Raw genomic sequence first — 16,188 nt, 5'->3', positions numbered from 1 at the left:
TGGCCCTGCTCCTTGTTTTGCTGGAGAACGCATGGCTGGAGATCTGGAGCCATCAGTCACACACCTTCATTCTGCTGCTGTTTCCTGTGGCTGGGCGCTGCAGCCAGGACTCTATTGTGGCAGAGTGGATCTGAGACCAGATTCAATAGGGAATCTGGGGAGTGGCCAGAACAGGAGCTGCAGTTGCGATGGGAAAGGCTTGCAGGGCAGAGATGCTGCTGGGGAAGCCGCTGGTTACTTCATGAGCAACCGGATACAATATTGTTACAGATCCTGACTCCTATTGTGAGGAGATACATTGTTACCCTTGTGTAAGGCAAACTGGTTGCATGGTTGTAAACTTGCTTCTAACCAGCCTTCCAGTTTCATGGCATCCAGGTGCTGTCAGTTCTCGTGGATGGGCTCAGGCAGAGGATCTCACTGATGCTGAGGTTTGTACTGGTGAACGGATTGCCTGGGAATTGCAGACATTAGTCAGACACACGTGACATGCAGTTATTTTTGGCCAATAGAAGTGGTCTCCAGGAGCTGTGATGGGGAGGCTGGAGAGATGGATCCCTCAGCCCATGTCACTTGCAGCTGACTGTGCCCTTGAGCATTCCCAGACTGCTTAGTCCACGCTCTCCAATAACAATACCCAGAGGCGATGTCTTTCTAATTTCCCTGGGGGTGCTTGACCCCTGCTCTGCCCCCACTCCACCCCTTCCCCACCTCTTCCCGCCCCACTGAAATGCAGAAAACCTCTGCCTGGCAGCCCTTAACTCTGCAGACACCCGAACTCACTCAACACCAACTTTTCTATGATAAAATTTCCCAGAGTTCCTAAATTTCTCTGTTCCTGAGTTTGAACGCTGCTGCCTCACCCTAAGCGTCCACACGCCTACCTCAGGTGTCAATCCCAGAAGGAGCCTCAAACCAGAAGGCAGGCAGGGGAAAGCCTCTCTTGTTGGTGAGGCCCAATCCTGTAGGAGTGCACTGAGCACCCCTTCTGTTGGGGTCCCTGACAATATCCAGGGCAGGTGCTGGGAGAGGCTCCTTTATGACTTTGAGCTCAGGAGTTAGGGCACTCGCCTGGCACATGGGAGATTCAGGTTCTGCTCCCTGCTCTGCCTGATGGGGAGGAAGGGTTTGAACAGTGATCTCCACTGCTCGGGTGACTGCCCTAACCACGGGGGTCTGGGATATTCTGTTGTGAGGATCCCACAATCTCTTCTGATCACGCTGCTCCACTCTGGCTAAATAATTAAACAGTCCCTGGGTCAGAGCGAGAGGGTGACAACCAGTGGTGAGCTGGAGCCGGTTTGCACTGGTTCGCAAGAACCGGTTGCTAAAATTAGATGTGGGTGGAGAACCGGCTGTTAAAGGGCTGGGTGGCTGGGCAAACAACTCTGGTCTGTGGGCCACATCCAGCCCGTGGGACCATCCTGTCCCCCACCTGAGCTCCCAGCTGAGCTGGGACCTTCCCTGGCCCATCCCCCGCTTCCCCCCGCTCCACCAGAGCTGCACTGTGCTGAGCTGCCGGCAGCTCAGCTCCCCAGACCTGCTGCTTTGAGCAGCTGCTTGCAAGGTAAGGGGGGGCTGCGAGCTCCAGGGCCACCTGAGGGGGCAAGTGGGGTAATTTGCCCTGGGCCCCACAGGGGCCGTCACGAGAATCTGAGGCTCCCCCCAGCCCCGCCTCTGCCTTCCCCCCCTACCCAACCCCCCCCATTCCCCATCCCCTGACCACCCCCCAGAACCTCTGCCCCATCCAACACCCCCCCTCCCTGCCCCCGGGACTCCCTGCCCCTTATCCAACCCCCCCAGCCCAGGACTCTTACCATGCCGCTTACCCTGCTCAGAGCCTCATGGTAAGGCCGGGGCAGGGCTGTGAGCTCCGGGCCGAGAGGCGGGAGCTCAGGCCTCACTGGAGCCAGCGAGGCTGCTGCAGCGCTGTTCAGGGCTGCTCCTGGACACCACGCACTGAGGCGCGGGGAAAGGGGAGAGGCAGGGGTAAGCGGCGGTAAGGGGCCAGGGCCAGTGGGGTTGGATAAGGGGCAGGGAGTCCCGGGCACCGGGGGTTGGATGGAGCAGAGGTTCTGGGGGGATGGTCGGGGTGGTGGTGGATGGGGTCAGGGCAGTCAGGGGACAGGGAGCAGGGCGAGTTGGGTAGGGGCTGGGATCCAGGGGGGTCAGTTACGGTGAGGGGTCTTGGGAAGGAGTGGTCAGGGGACAAGGAGCAGGAGGGTTGATGGGTTGCGGGTTCTGAGGGGGGCAGTCGGGGGCAGGACATGGGTGGGGGTCGGATGCGGGGGATAGGCTGTTTTGGGAGGAGGGTGGGGCTTGTACCTACCAGGTGGTTCCCTACCGGGTCTTCAGCAGCACTTCGGCAGTGGGTCCGTCACTCACTCCGGCATTGAAGGACCCACCGCCGCTGTGCCGCTGAAGACCCGGTAGGGAACTGGTTCCTAAGACTTTGGCAGCTCATCACTGGTGACAACTCTATAGCCTGTGGGTCAGGGCACTGGGGGGTAGAAGATGCAGGTGCAGGACCCTGCTCCAATGGCTATTTAATTATAGCCCCTTTCCTGTAGCAGGGAGCATTTCATTGCAAACCAATGGCTTCAACCTTTGACCTTTCTTTGGGTTGTGACCTAGGCTCAGTTGAGAGATTCCCCTGTAGATCAGTGAGTCTCAAATTCTTGTACTGGTGACCCCTTTCACACAGCGAGCCTCTGAGTGCTCCCTCCCTTTCCAGATGTTTCCCCCTTCTTGCTTCCCACCCATGTCCCTTTACCCATTTCTCTCTGCTCCCCACCTCCTGCTGGCGCTGTCTAGTGCCCGCTCCCCCACACACTCAAAGCAGCAGAGGAGGTTCCCCCTCCTCAGATAGGAAGGGTGGCCCAGTGGTTCAGGCACAGGCCTGGGGCTCAGGTGTGCTGGGTCTGGTTCTCTGCTCTGCCACTGACTCCCTGTTTAGCCTTGGGAAAGTCACTTCACCTCTGTTTACTCTAGATCCCACCTGCCAAATGGGACTAATGCTGACCCTGCCTCCTAGGCTGAATCCCTTCATGGCTGTGTGGTGAGGGGGGAAATGAAGATACCAAAGTGAGTAGATTTGAGCTGAATTTCTCCACAGCCTGAGAGTGAGAGCCAGATCCACCCAGGGGGCATGGGAGAGAGAGGGGCTCAGACCAGCTCTGCATGGGCGGGGCAGGGCTTCAGCTTCTGCTGCTAGAGCATCTGGGGGTCCTGAACTGGGGGCTTCAGCTCCATGTCTTCTCCCAGCGTCTGAGGCTTCTTCCACCCACGCTGCGTGGCTTCTGCCAGGGTCCATGGCAGAGTTCCCTGTAATTTTTGTGTCCATGTGAGGAATGACTTTTATTATGTGCACCAATATGGAGGTGTGTGGCAGGGGTGGGACCAAGCGGCTCAGGAGGGGTTCAGGGCAGGGACAGAGGGTTTGCATGTGGGGCAGGTGAGGGATCTGGCTGGGCATGTGGGGTTAGGGATGAGGCTGGTGATGAAGGATTTGGGGTGCCAGTTGCCTCGGGGACTACCCCCAGCCCTCTCTCACTGAAGCAACTTGGGGCCACTTGAGATGCCTCTCCACGGTCACAGCTTCTCCAGTGGCCTGACTGAGGGCATCTATCCCCCCGCCAGGGCAGGTCCGCACTAGGCTTGGTGGGGGACCAGGGAAGGGGCGTAGCTTAGAGGGAACTTAGGTCTGGGGCTTCTGGTTTACTCGGACCCTGCACAACGCAGCTCCTGCCAGGCTCTGGAACTTCTCTTCCCCCTAATCTGCCACTGCACCCGTCCAGCATATGCGTGTAGGAGCCCTGCAGCTCATCCTGGTGATTTCAAACAGCCTGGGGCTCCCAGCCACCGCTACCATGGCAGTGGTGGCAGCCAGGGTTCCCAGGCCTTTGAAATCTCCTGGGCCCCTAGGAAATTACCCCCTTTGCCCCCCCTCCTCGGTGGCCCCTGATGGGTGAAAGCAGAATGTATTTTCATCAGAGAAAAAGAAAGGTCTGGATGGCACATGAATTCTGCACCTGTGCAGTGGCACAGAATTCCCTAAGGAGTATTTAATTGCTTGTATTGCACTCCCTTTTATGTAATCCCTGGTAGATGTGGTTTCACTCCTTTTCATTGTTTATTTTATTACTCTTGTTCTTAGTTCGCCATCACTTTGGGTCAGACTGTGTAGAGAGATGTCATTGTGCTGCCTGGTTCATAACTGACTTACTTGGCACATATTCACTAAAGGCACTGGCCTATTGTTGGTTTAGAGCCCTTTAAATGGATGAATGTAGCAGCTGCCCTTTGTGCAGGTTAAAAAAGAGAAGACCCAAGGCCACTCTGGAATTTGTGTGTGTGTGTGTGTGCGCGTGTGCACACACCCAGTCACAAGTTGACTGATAGAGTTTGGAGCAGTGAGCAAAGGAAGATTTCTGCATTTTTTTGGATGGATGGGATGGTTTGGTGCCTCCTTAGATAATGGAAACAGAACTTCTTACATACTATGTAAATACACTAGATTGTATGAAATATACTGTGACGGTCCATGCCCCTAGGGTCAGGGCAGCATGGCCTATTGGGCACAGTTTATGAAGCAGCAGGGCAACATCACCTAAAGGCCAGAGTCTGCAGCACCCCCTATGGTGCAGAGCAGTATGGCCTAGTGGCCAGAGTCTGTAAAGCAGCCCTTTGGTGCAGGTCAGCATGACTTAGCAGCCAGAGTCTATAGCACCACCTTTAGGTGCAGGGCAGCCTGGCCTAGCGGTCAGAGTCTATAGAGTTGGGGCACCCACTTTAGGGTGTGGCAGCCTCAGTAGGGGGACCCAGGCCCCTAACAGTGGCATAGCAGCTTGCCACTGACTCAGCAGGGGGTTCCTACCAAAACACGCTGAGTTTCCCGGGACAGGAGATACCACTCCATCACCCTCCCTGGGTCACTTCCTACCAGAATCTGTGCTGGGGTTCCCCATGAGCTGTCAGATCCTCTGTGTTCAGCAGGGTCAGTCATCTCCAGGGGCTCCTCCAGTCGCTGGGGTGCAGGCAGGCCGTGGATGGCTTCGATTCACAGTGCAGTCAGAGACTGTGGCTGACCCAGACATGTCCTTCCCCTGCAGCCTCCAGCCTAGAATGAGCTGGGCTCCCTCCCTTTATACTACTAGAGCACTTGGAGCATGCCCAGTCTCACCAGGGAGGCGGGACTTCCACTGTCCAGGCTAGTGCGGGGTAGGCAGACCCCATCACAGATACCGGACTAATCAAATTCTACTCTCCACTGGAACAGTGTGCAGGGTCTTCAACATCAACCATCCACTCGGATCAACCTAGTAACACACTCTTCAGGGCTGTCCCTAGCTATTCTATGGCCCTACGCAGCCCCCCTGCTGGGGGTGGAGTGGGGCCCCAGGCCTCTGCGGGGGGTGGCAGAGGTGGGGCTGGTTTGTGGGACGGGGGGAACCACCCCCCAGCACTCACCGGCGGTGCAGCTGGGGCCGGGTCACTGCACTTCCCACCACTGGTGAATGCAGGCCCGGCCCTGCTGCAGCGCTCAGGGGAGTGGGGGCAGAGCTGAGGCAAGAAGGGGCAGGAAGGGGGCGGAGCAGGTTGGAGGCCTTGGGGAAGGGGTAGGAAGAGATGGGGCTGGGACGGAGCAGGGGCGGGAGCTTTGGGGAAGAGGCAGAGCAGGGGCTGGAGCAGCACTCAGCTGTGCAGGGCACCAGGAAATCTTGTGCCCCAAATTTCCTGGTGCCCTACGCAGCTGTGTACTTTGTGTATGGGTAGGGACGGCCCTGACTCTCTTGCATGAAATCTCTCTCAGAGGCAAATTTCTACTGTAATTTTGACTAAACATATAGAGAGAGTAGTGATAACCCCAAGAAATCATATGGTACATCATGCACCAAAGAACTGATTTAAAACCAAATATGTTTGAGGTTCTTTGTATTTTCATTTTGGTTTCTGAGCCTTTAGGGGTGCACCAGATTCATATTTTCACTTTTTTTCCAAAACCACAAGTTAAAATCTTTTTTTATTGGTATCCTTAATGAAAACTGTGATTCTCAAGCAAACATTTGATCCCAGAAGTGTGTTTCAGAATAAAAACACCAAATACTGCCATCTTCATGGTAAAATTGCAATAGTCGGTAACACTGGTTATATGTATTTGTCTACCTAGACACACATGATGCTGGTATCAATGACAATTGCACTGACTACGGTTAGGGATGTATTTACATTTTTTTTCTGGATACAGGCCTTAGTCGGGGCAGACTGCTGAGCCCTGATTAGGGGGCGGAGCTAGGCGGAGGAAGGGGCCTATAAAAGCGGCCGCCCAGCCAGGCAGTGGCACAGCTGATCGCAGCGGCCCAGGAGCCGGCCAGTAGGGCTGCTAACAGGGGAGTTTGAGTGGGAGTTTACAGGGGGAGGCGGAAGGGGGCCGGCACCGTGCTTCCCGTGTTCCCCAGGTAAGAACGCCAAGTGAGGCCGAGACAGCAGCAGCCATGAGCCAAGCAGCAGAGGATACACTGAGGATGATAGCATGCAGCAGCTGCGGTATGTACATGGTCCTAGTGGGGGAGCCAGAACAGTACTATGTATACATGAAGTGCCGCCTAATAGAGCTGCTGGAGGAAAAGATCCAGGGTCTAGAGTTGCAGGTAGAAACCCTGGTAGAGCATAGAAGGGGGTTTGAGCAGCTGATGGAGCAATGGCAAGCAGTGACTGAAGGGGAATGCCCAGAGGTACAGGGGGAAGCAGGGGCTAAGGCCAGTGAGGGGGGACTGCCAGACGAGGAATATGGGCAGTGGAAGCATGTGACCGTGAGAAGCAGGCAGGAGAAAAGGAGAACCAGTGAAGGAGAAAGAGAGCTAAGGAACAGGTTTGAAGGTTTGGAGAATGAGGAAGGGGTACAGCAGGTGGTAGCTGACGGTGGGAGGGCAAGGAAGAAGAGAAGAGCTGCTGGTCCGATAGAAAGAGGGGAGGAGTCCATGGAGGCAGCACCAAGTTTGGGCCCAGGGAGGATGCAGGCTGGCTTAAGGGGAACCACAAGGGATGATAGGAATGGAAGGAGCTTGCAACCAGGGGGGACGGAGGATAGGTTAGAGGACCGCACTGTCCCCAGGCAAAGGCAGGTCTATCTGATTGGGGATTCCATACTGAGAAGGTTGGACAGGCCTGTGACCAGGGCCGATCCAGAGAACAGAAGGGTGTGCTGTCTACCGGGCGCTAAAATACGGGATGTGGACCTGCAGTTGAAAAGGATCCTAAGAGGAGCAGGTAAGAACCCTTTGATCATCCTTCATGTAGGAACGAATGACACGGCTAGATTCTCACTAGAGAGAATCAAGGGAGACTATGCCAGGTTGGGTAAGACGCTCAAGGAAATTGAGGCTCAGGTGATCTTCAGTGGGATTCTACCTGTTCCTAGGGAAGGGCGCCAAAGGGGTGACAGGATCGTGGCGATAAATAGTTGGCTGAGAGAGTGGTGTTACAAGGAGGGCTTTGGGATGTATGGGCACTGGGAGGCTTTTGGGGACAGAGAACTGTTCTCACGGGATGGGCTCCACCTAAGTAGGGAAGGAAGTAGAATTCTAGGAGGGAGGCTGGCTCATCTGATTAAAAGAGCTTTAAACTAGACATTGTGGGGGAGACGGTTGGGAGAGGTCCAGGTACTCTCCACGCCAAATTTATACGTTGAGAGTGAGAACAACAGTATAACAACAGATATAACCAGAGGGGGACGGTTAGGTATAAGGAAGAGAGGGGGGGACGGATACTAGACTGACAGGTCATACTGGTAGTACTGTGTCCCCACCAAGTTGGGTGAAAAGGGTGAGAGGAGCCCAACAGGAAAAATTAGGATGTTTGTTCACCAATGTGAGAAGCTTAGGTAACAAAATGGAGGAACTAGAGCTCCTGGTCCGAGAATTGAAACCGGATATCGTAGGAATAACCGAAACATGGTGGAACGGTAGCCATGACTGGAGTACAGGTATGGAAGGGTATGTGCTGTTTAGGAAAGACCGATACAAAGGTAAAGGTGGGGGAGTAGCATTGTATGTCAATAATGAGGTGAAAAGTAATGAAATAACTAGCAATGCAACGGATAATACGGAGTCTGTTTGGGCAATGGTCACATTGGGGAAGAAAACTACTAGAGCGTCCCCTGGGATAGTGATTGGGGTGTGCTATAGACCGCCGGGATCTAGCCTGGATATGGATAGAGAGCTCTTTAATGTTTTTAAGGAGGTAAATACTAATAGGAACTGTATGATCATGGGAGATTTTAACTTCCCGGATATAGATTGGGAAACAAATGCTAGTAATAATAATAGGGCTCAGCTTTTCCTAGACGTGATAGCTGATGAATTCCTTCATCAAGTAGTTGCTGAACCGACAAGGAGGGATGCCATTTTAGATCTGATTTTGGTAAGTAACGAGGACCTTGTTGAGGAAATAGTTGTAGGGGGCAACCTTGGCTCGAGTGTTCATGAGCTAATTCGTTTCAAAATAAATGGAAGGATAAACAAAATTGCATCTGAGACTAAGGTTTACGATTTCAAAAGGGCTAACTTTACTAAATTGAGGCAACTATGTAGGGAAGTGGATTGGACAAACATATTTAGGGATCTAAAGGTGGAAGACGCCTAGGGTTATTTCAGGTTGAAGTTGCAGGAGCTGTCAGAGGCATGTATCCTGAGAAAGGGAAAACGGTTTGTAGGTAGCAGTTTTAGACCGAGCTGGATGAGCAAGCGTATTAGGGGAGTGATTAAGAAAAAACAGAAAGCGTACAAGGAGTGGAAAATGGGAGGGATCAGCAAAGAAACCTACCCTATTGAGGTCAGAGGGTGTAGGGAAGCAGTGAGAAAGGCAAAGAGCCGGGTGGAGATGGACCTAGCGAAGGGGATTAAAACCAATAGCAAAAGGTTTTTTAGCCATATAAACAGGAAGAAAACCAAGAAGGAAGAAGTGGGACTGCTTAAAACTTTAAACCGAGTGGAGATTAGGGATAATCTTGGCATGGCACAATATCTGAACGAATATTTTACCTCGGTCTTTAATGAGGCTAATGAAGGGCTAAGGAATAGTGATAGAGGGACTGATGGGAATGAAGATATGGGGGTAGACATTACGGTATCTGAGGTGGAAGCCAAACTTGAACAGCTTAACGGAAGTAAATTGGGGGGCCCGGATAATCTTCATCCTAGAATATTAAGGGAATTGGCGAGTGAAATTGCAAGCCCATTAGCGATGATTTTTAATAAATCTCTAAACTCGGGGGTTGTACCGTTTGGCTGGAGATTAGCTAATATAGTTCCTATTTTCAAGAAGGGGAAAAAAAGTGACCCGGGTAACTACAGGCCTGTTAGTTTAACATCTGTAGTATGCAAAGTCATGGAAAATTTTTTAAAGGAGAGAGTGGTTACGGACCTTGAGGCCGATGGCAACTGGGACAAATTACAGCATGGTTTTACGAAAGGTAGATCGTGCTAAACCAACCTGATCTCCTTCTTTGAGAAAGTAACAGATTTTTTAGACAAGGGAAATGCGGTGGATCTAATATATCTTGATTTCAGTAAGGCGTTTGATACGGTACCGCATGAAGAATTACTGGTTAAATTGGAAAAGATGGGGATCGAAATGAAAATTCAGAGGTGGATAAGGAGCTGGTTAAAGGGGAGACTGCAGAGGGTCGTATTGAAGGGTGATCTGTCGGGTTGGAGGGGGGTTACCAGTGGAGTTCCTCAAGGTTTGGTTTTGGGTCCGATTTTATTCAATCTATTTATCGCTGACCTCGGAACCAAAAGTAGGAGTGGGCTGATAAAGTTTGCGGATGACACAAAGTTGGGAGGTATTGCCAATTCGGAAAAGGATCGGGATATCCTCCAGGGAGATTTGGATGACCTTGTAAACTGGAGTATTAGTAACAGGATGAAATACAATAGTGAAAAGTGTAAGGTTATGCATTTAGGGATGACTAACAAGAATTTTAGTTATAAGCTGGGGACGCACCAGTTGGAAGTAACGGAGGAGGAGAAGGACCTAGGAGTCCTGGTTGATCATAGGATGACTATGAGTAGGCAATGTGATGTGGCCGCTAAAAAAGCTAATGCGGTTTTGGGATGCATTAGGCGAGGTATTTCTAGTAGAGATAAGGAGGTGCTAGTCCCGTTATATAAGGCGTTGGTGAGACCTCATTTGGAGTATTGTGTGCAGTTTTGGTCTCCCATGTTTAAGAAGGATGAATTCAAACTGGAACGGGTACAGAGAAGGGCCACTAGAATGATCCAAGGAATGGAAAGCCTGTCGTATGAAAGGAGACTTGAGGAGCTCGGTTTGTTTTCCTTAACCAAAAGAAGGATAAGAGGAGATATGATTGCACTCTTTAAATATATCAGAGGGATAAATACCAGGGAAGGAGAGGAATTATTTCAGCTCAGTGCTAATGTGGACACGAGGACAAACGGATATAAATTGTCAGTTGGGAAATTTAGGCTTGAAATTAGACGAAGGTTTCTAACCATCAGAGGAGTGCAATTCTGGAACAGCCTACCGAGGGAAACAGTGGGGGCGAAGGACCTCCATGACTTTAAGATTAAGCTAGATAAGTTTATGGAGGGGATGGTATGATAGGATAACGGGTTTAGTCAATAGGTCAATAACATGCCACAATGGTAATTAGTACAAAGGGTCAATGATAGGATATTGTTAGCCTTTTTCCAGAGGGTCTGGCTGGAGAGTCTTGCCCGCATGCTCAGGGTTCAGCTGATCGCCATATTTGGGGTCGGGAAGGAATTTTCCTCCAGGGTAGATTGGCAGTGGCCCTGGAGGTTTTTCGCCTTCCTCCGAAGCATGGGGCAGGGGTCACTTGCTGGTGGATTATCTGCTACTAGAAGTCTTTAAATCATGATTTGGAGCATTCAACAGCAGAGTCAAGGGAGAGAATTATATCAGGAGTGGGTGGATCGGCTTATGTGGCCTGCATCTTGCAGGAGGTCAAACTAGATGATCATAATGGTCCCTTCTGATCTTGAATTCTATGATTCTATGATTCTAGTTTGCAAGCTGAAATTGCAACCACTGATTGACTGTTACCGCTCCAAAACGTTCCATATATCTAAAGTGGCCTTATGTTCCAATGACAATTAATACCATTTTGGACTTCCCATTTTATGTACTTTGCATAACTTTTAAATTAAAAAATAATAAACCTAATGTCTGTAACTAATTCTCCCATTCTGTGAACACTGAAGCACAAGCTTTCTGGAGGTTGTTGCCCTGGGGCATCTGTAAGGTGTGTGGTAGATGCTCCCAGGTTTATCGGCTGAGGGCATCCTGATTTTTTGTACCTCACAGGTGGCAACCCTATTTCAAAGGCTTTTCTCTTTGGAAAATATTCTCATTCGGACGCATTTTGGCACTGTTCTTCATTCTGACAAGTTTACTTTTTTCCCCTTCCGAACGGGGGCATTGTTTGCTGTTGGCAGGTGCCCCTCCAAGCTTGGTTCCCCAGCCCCCCAAATTTTCATAGCCCCTCGCCAGGGGTTGTGTGAAAAACAGCCATCTGTCAGATTTAGCCATCAGGTTTAGCGACCAGTGGTGGTTTCTGATACTTTCCATATCATGTCTTGCTTTCCTATCTGAATTAACTACCACCTGGGTATCTCATGCAGAGGGCCCTGCCTGCCGCATCCCTCCTCACCCCCACGAGACATCCCCCACCTGCCACTTGCCACATCCTTCCTCACCCCCCGCCACTGTGAGATGCCGCCCACTGCTTGCCATGTGCTTCCTAACCTCCACCCCCTCCGCTGTGAGAATCCCCACCCACCACTCTCCACATCCCTCCTTTCCTCTCCCCCCACCCAAATCCCCCAACTGCCGCTCGCTGCATCCCTCCTCACCCCCCTTGCCCTGGAGACCCCTCCCCCTCTCACTACATCCCTTCTCAACCCCTGACCCTCACAGGAACAGGAGAGGAGAGGTCTGGTGAGTCGTGGTGGCTGAGCAGGGCAGGGGCACAGTCTGGGGCAGAGTGGGGGTGGGGCCTAGGGGTAGCACAGGGGTGGGATGTGGGTGCAAGAGGTGGGACAGGGAACTAGCCTCCCCCAGGGGAAGCTTCACCCACCACCCATTTTAAGGTTGTTTTAGTGCTTGAGGGGATCACACTTGATACCTGGCGAGTGAAGTCAGAACACACAACCAGTGTGGGGTTTGTGCCCTGCTTTGTTAATGCCCTGAGCTTGGTCCTCACATTTCTGAGCTGCCCACAACAACCACAGCTGGGACATTAAAGTGGAAGAAACAAGAATTGTTTGTAATGTTTTTAGTTTACAGTAAGTAGGTGGAAAGCAGGAAGCTAAAAGGAGCTAAGAGAGAGTTTAATGGCCGCAGCATATTGTAAGGAGACCCCCAGCTACTGGGAACTGGTTTTTAATGGCACTGAGATCTAAGGACACAGATCTGTACAAACCGCTCCCTGTTGCTGCTTCTCCCCAACCCCCCCAAACCCTGATTGATTCATGCTGTGTCCCTGCCACCCCCACCCCTGCCTGTGCCAGCCCGGCTGTTAGTTCTGCCCCCTGCCCAGCCCCCACCTCTGCCCCTCAGGGCCCCTCTGCCCCTCCTGCAGCCCCAGGAGTTCTTCCCTCCTCCCCCCGCCCAATCCCTGGGGCTGCATAGAGGGAGGGGGAGGATCTTCCTGGGGCCATAGAGATGAGGGGCCAGGGGCTGGGTAGATGGGACTCTTCCAGGGCCAGAAAGACTGGGGTCCATATGGCTAGAGAGGCTGGTTTCTAGGTCCCCAGTGGGATATTCCCCCCTCAGGGACACAGTCTGAGCCGGGTTTCTGCATCCCACACCTGGAGCCAGGGTCGGATTCTCTCCCCAGGGACAGAGCCTGGCGGGAAAGTGAAGATCGGGGCCTCGTCACCAGCATCGATAAATGTCACCAGCCCCCGGTCACAGTCCAGATAAACCCGGATCCTGTTGGGGGCCCGGCTCAGGGCCAGGGGGGTCTCAGGGGAGGTGAGAGCCTGGAACCGATTCCCCAACTGCCTCACAGCCCAGATCCCCCCCTCAGGGCTGAGGCTGATCCCTCCCTTCCTCCTCACAGACTCTCTGGCCACCCCCACAGCCCAGTATCCCCCACCCCCCACCTCCACCTCCCAGTAGTGTCTCCCCGAGGTGAATCCCTCACAGCCCAGCACACAGGGCTCAGTGTCAAATCTCTCAGGGGTGTTGGGCAGATGCTGCCGTGTGTCTTCCCATCTCACACTTTTCCGATCCTCAGACAGGACGAGGCTGGGATAAGCTGTGTCTGGATCCAGAGTCACATTCACTGGTGGGGAAAGAAGAGAATCAGAGCATTAGGGGCAGAGCTCGGCCCTGGGGGAGGGTTTTATGGTGTCAGTGAGAGAATCTGCCCCAGCTGGAGAGTGAACCAGGGAATTTACCCCACTCTGAATGGGGAGCAGCTCTGAGATGTCAGACAGTGCAGGGGAGACTCACGCCCCTGGCAGAGATGGGCCCTGCAGCAAAAGGGTCACTTGTGCCAGGTCTGGGACTCAGGCTCTTTCATGTCCTGCTCCACATCTCCCCACAGATGGGCCTAGAGCCCCAGGTATCATGGGGGTCCGCACGAAGTGGTGAGAAACTGAGCTCCCTCTGCTCAGTGCTCACTGACCTGCCTCACCTCTCCCTGCAGTTTCCCATCTTAAACTCCATATTCCAAGCTGAGAGAGATCATCGCTGTGGGGAGAGAACAGATGCCACCCATCCCTGCACCCTCAGCCTACGTGAGAGCAAGGGGAGTGTTGCGGGAGAAGGAGCAGGAGGGGTAGGAGGGAGAGCAAGCAGAGAGGTGAATGGAGATGTGACAGAAGGGATCCCAGAGAAAACAGTATTGGATGAGGAGGAGATGGGGCAGGAGAGGGTTATAGAGAGTTTGCTGTGACTGAGTGAGAAAACAGCAACTCTCTGCCTGTTCCCTCCAAACAGCCACTGTCACCAAACCTCCAGGCCCTTCCACCTGCCCCCACTCCTACAGCCTCCGCACCAGCCCCATTCAGCTGAGGGCCTGATACTCTCCCCACCCTCCTGTTCCTGCCAGACCCTGCCGGCCCTCCAGACCCTTCCAAACGCTGCCCCATCCCTCAGTCTTCTGGGCCCTTCCCAATCCCGATGTGTCTCCCTCTTTGCGCTCTCATGACTTTCCCCCTGGGCTCTCCCTGTGCTCTAGCACCAGGGTTCTTGTCACTGGGCATCTTTTATTTCCTCACCTCCCTGTTTTGTCACATGAAATATCTTTGTATCTCTCTCTCTCTCTCTCTGATCTCTGAATTTTAGCATTTACACGTCATTTCCTTGGTTTCCAAACCCTGAATTGTTAATCCTCAGTTACTGGGCATTTAACAGACCCAGAACTCAGTTTGCTCCTGTTCCACAGCCCGTGACTCTGGCCCCCAGGGCCTCAGGCAGGGAGGGGGCTGTGAGCAGGGACAGCCCTGGGAAGCTGGGGGGACAAGGAGCTGTGTCTTTGGCCCTGTGCTAGGGGCATGAGGAGGGGCAGGAGGAGTAGACACAATAGTGTCTGGATTTACTGCTGTACGTCAGGCCAGGGCTACACAATCTCCCTCCCCTCCCATGCTGTGAAATGCAGGATGCTTGTGAGCTCTGCCCTGAGCAACAAACTCCCCTCCCACGGCCACAGTCAGGGGAAAGCAGCAAAACGTTCTAACAGCCGCTGAAACTGGCACATTGATAGAATCTGAACTTCAGTTACCTTCTTGTACAGGTGGCGCAGAACTTCCCAGCCCTGGAAACACAGAATCAGAGATGAGAGCTCATCTGAACAAGCACATTAACAGAAATTAGTGTTGTAGAGAGGGAGGCCACTCGTCCGGGATTTAAATGGACAGGCCTCTGTTTGAGAGGTTTGTCTGCTGTCCAGCACGGGGTCTAAAATGGATGTGATTTTGTCCAGTGCTGGATGGGGGACATCACTCTGCCCCCTCCATCTCTGAAAAATGTCACCCCCCCCAGGCGGCATGACCTCATGTGCACCATCACGCCAAGGAGGATAGGGTGGCACCGGGGGGCCCAAACCAATCCCAACAGTCTGGAAATGTCCAGCCTTCTAGGAGTGACTGAGTGGCTCCTTATGAGTATAAAATGTTACACAGGGGAAAAGATATGTTCTAGAGTTCAGCATAAAGTAAACAATCCCCAAATACACGTGTGAGCATTTCTCTGTCAGCGGCTACAATTTTAACAGACTCTTTTTTCCTTAGCAGAATTTCTATCACTTTTATAATTATTAATAAGTTAGACTTTCCCTCCTGACACTCTGCAGTGACATTGCCAGCCTGCTACCAAAGACCTGGTCCGGCTGCCATTCATGTCGCTGGCCAATCTCCCCTGGAATTCAATGGGAGGCCTGAGGCATGAAAGGGAATTTTGAAAGAGATGGGAGCGGGGCTGCCAACAGAATTGAATTGTCAGGCCCCTGGGCAAGGTGCGGGGGCGGGGGGGCGGCTATGGGCCCCTGGAAGGGGTTGGGCCTCAGGCATAAGGACCAGGGCTGGCGGACAGTCTCCCTCACCCAGCTCTTCAGTGCTGACCGGCCTGCCGCCCATGACCCTGGTGGTGATTTAAAGGGCCCAGGGCTCCGGCCGTGGTAGCAGTGACTGGGAGCCCTGGGCCCTTTATAATCTCTGCGCTCCAGGGCATCTGCCCCTTTTGCCTCCCCACCACACCCATCGGCAGCCCTGGGTGGGAGAAAAGGGTTTTCCTTTGCCTCCTGTGAATATGATATAAAGGCCAGAGGGCAGCTGGGGCATAGGAGAAGATTTGATATTTCCCCTTCCGAGTTGTCCACTGTCTGGAGCAGGTTTTTGTCCCTGCAGACAGTCGCTGGGGTCAGGGGTCGCCCTCCTTAACTAAAGATCGAGAATGAGCATGAACTTGTTGGCTTTGGGTACAATTTTCAAAATCTCCAAAGTGCCAAGGCCCCATTTTCCAAAGGAGCCTGGGAGTCTAAGTCCAGTCTTCTCTCCTCACCACCAAACTCATGTCTGTGTTATCCCTCCCCAATGTACTGACCCTGACCTACTTCTCAGGCTTCTGCCTCCTTCACTGACCAATCTGTCCCACCCGTCTGTGCCGTTCAGTTTAGGAGTTGGGTAGGTGGCTGGC

This window comes from Mauremys mutica, chromosome 12, assembly GCF_020497125.1.
Source record: "Mauremys mutica isolate MM-2020 ecotype Southern chromosome 12, ASM2049712v1, whole genome shotgun sequence".
In the NCBI taxonomy this organism is placed as follows: Eukaryota; Metazoa; Chordata; order Testudines; family Geoemydidae; genus Mauremys; species Mauremys mutica.
The sequence above is the reverse complement of the archived record's forward strand: the minus strand, read 5'-3'. Positions refer to the sequence as shown.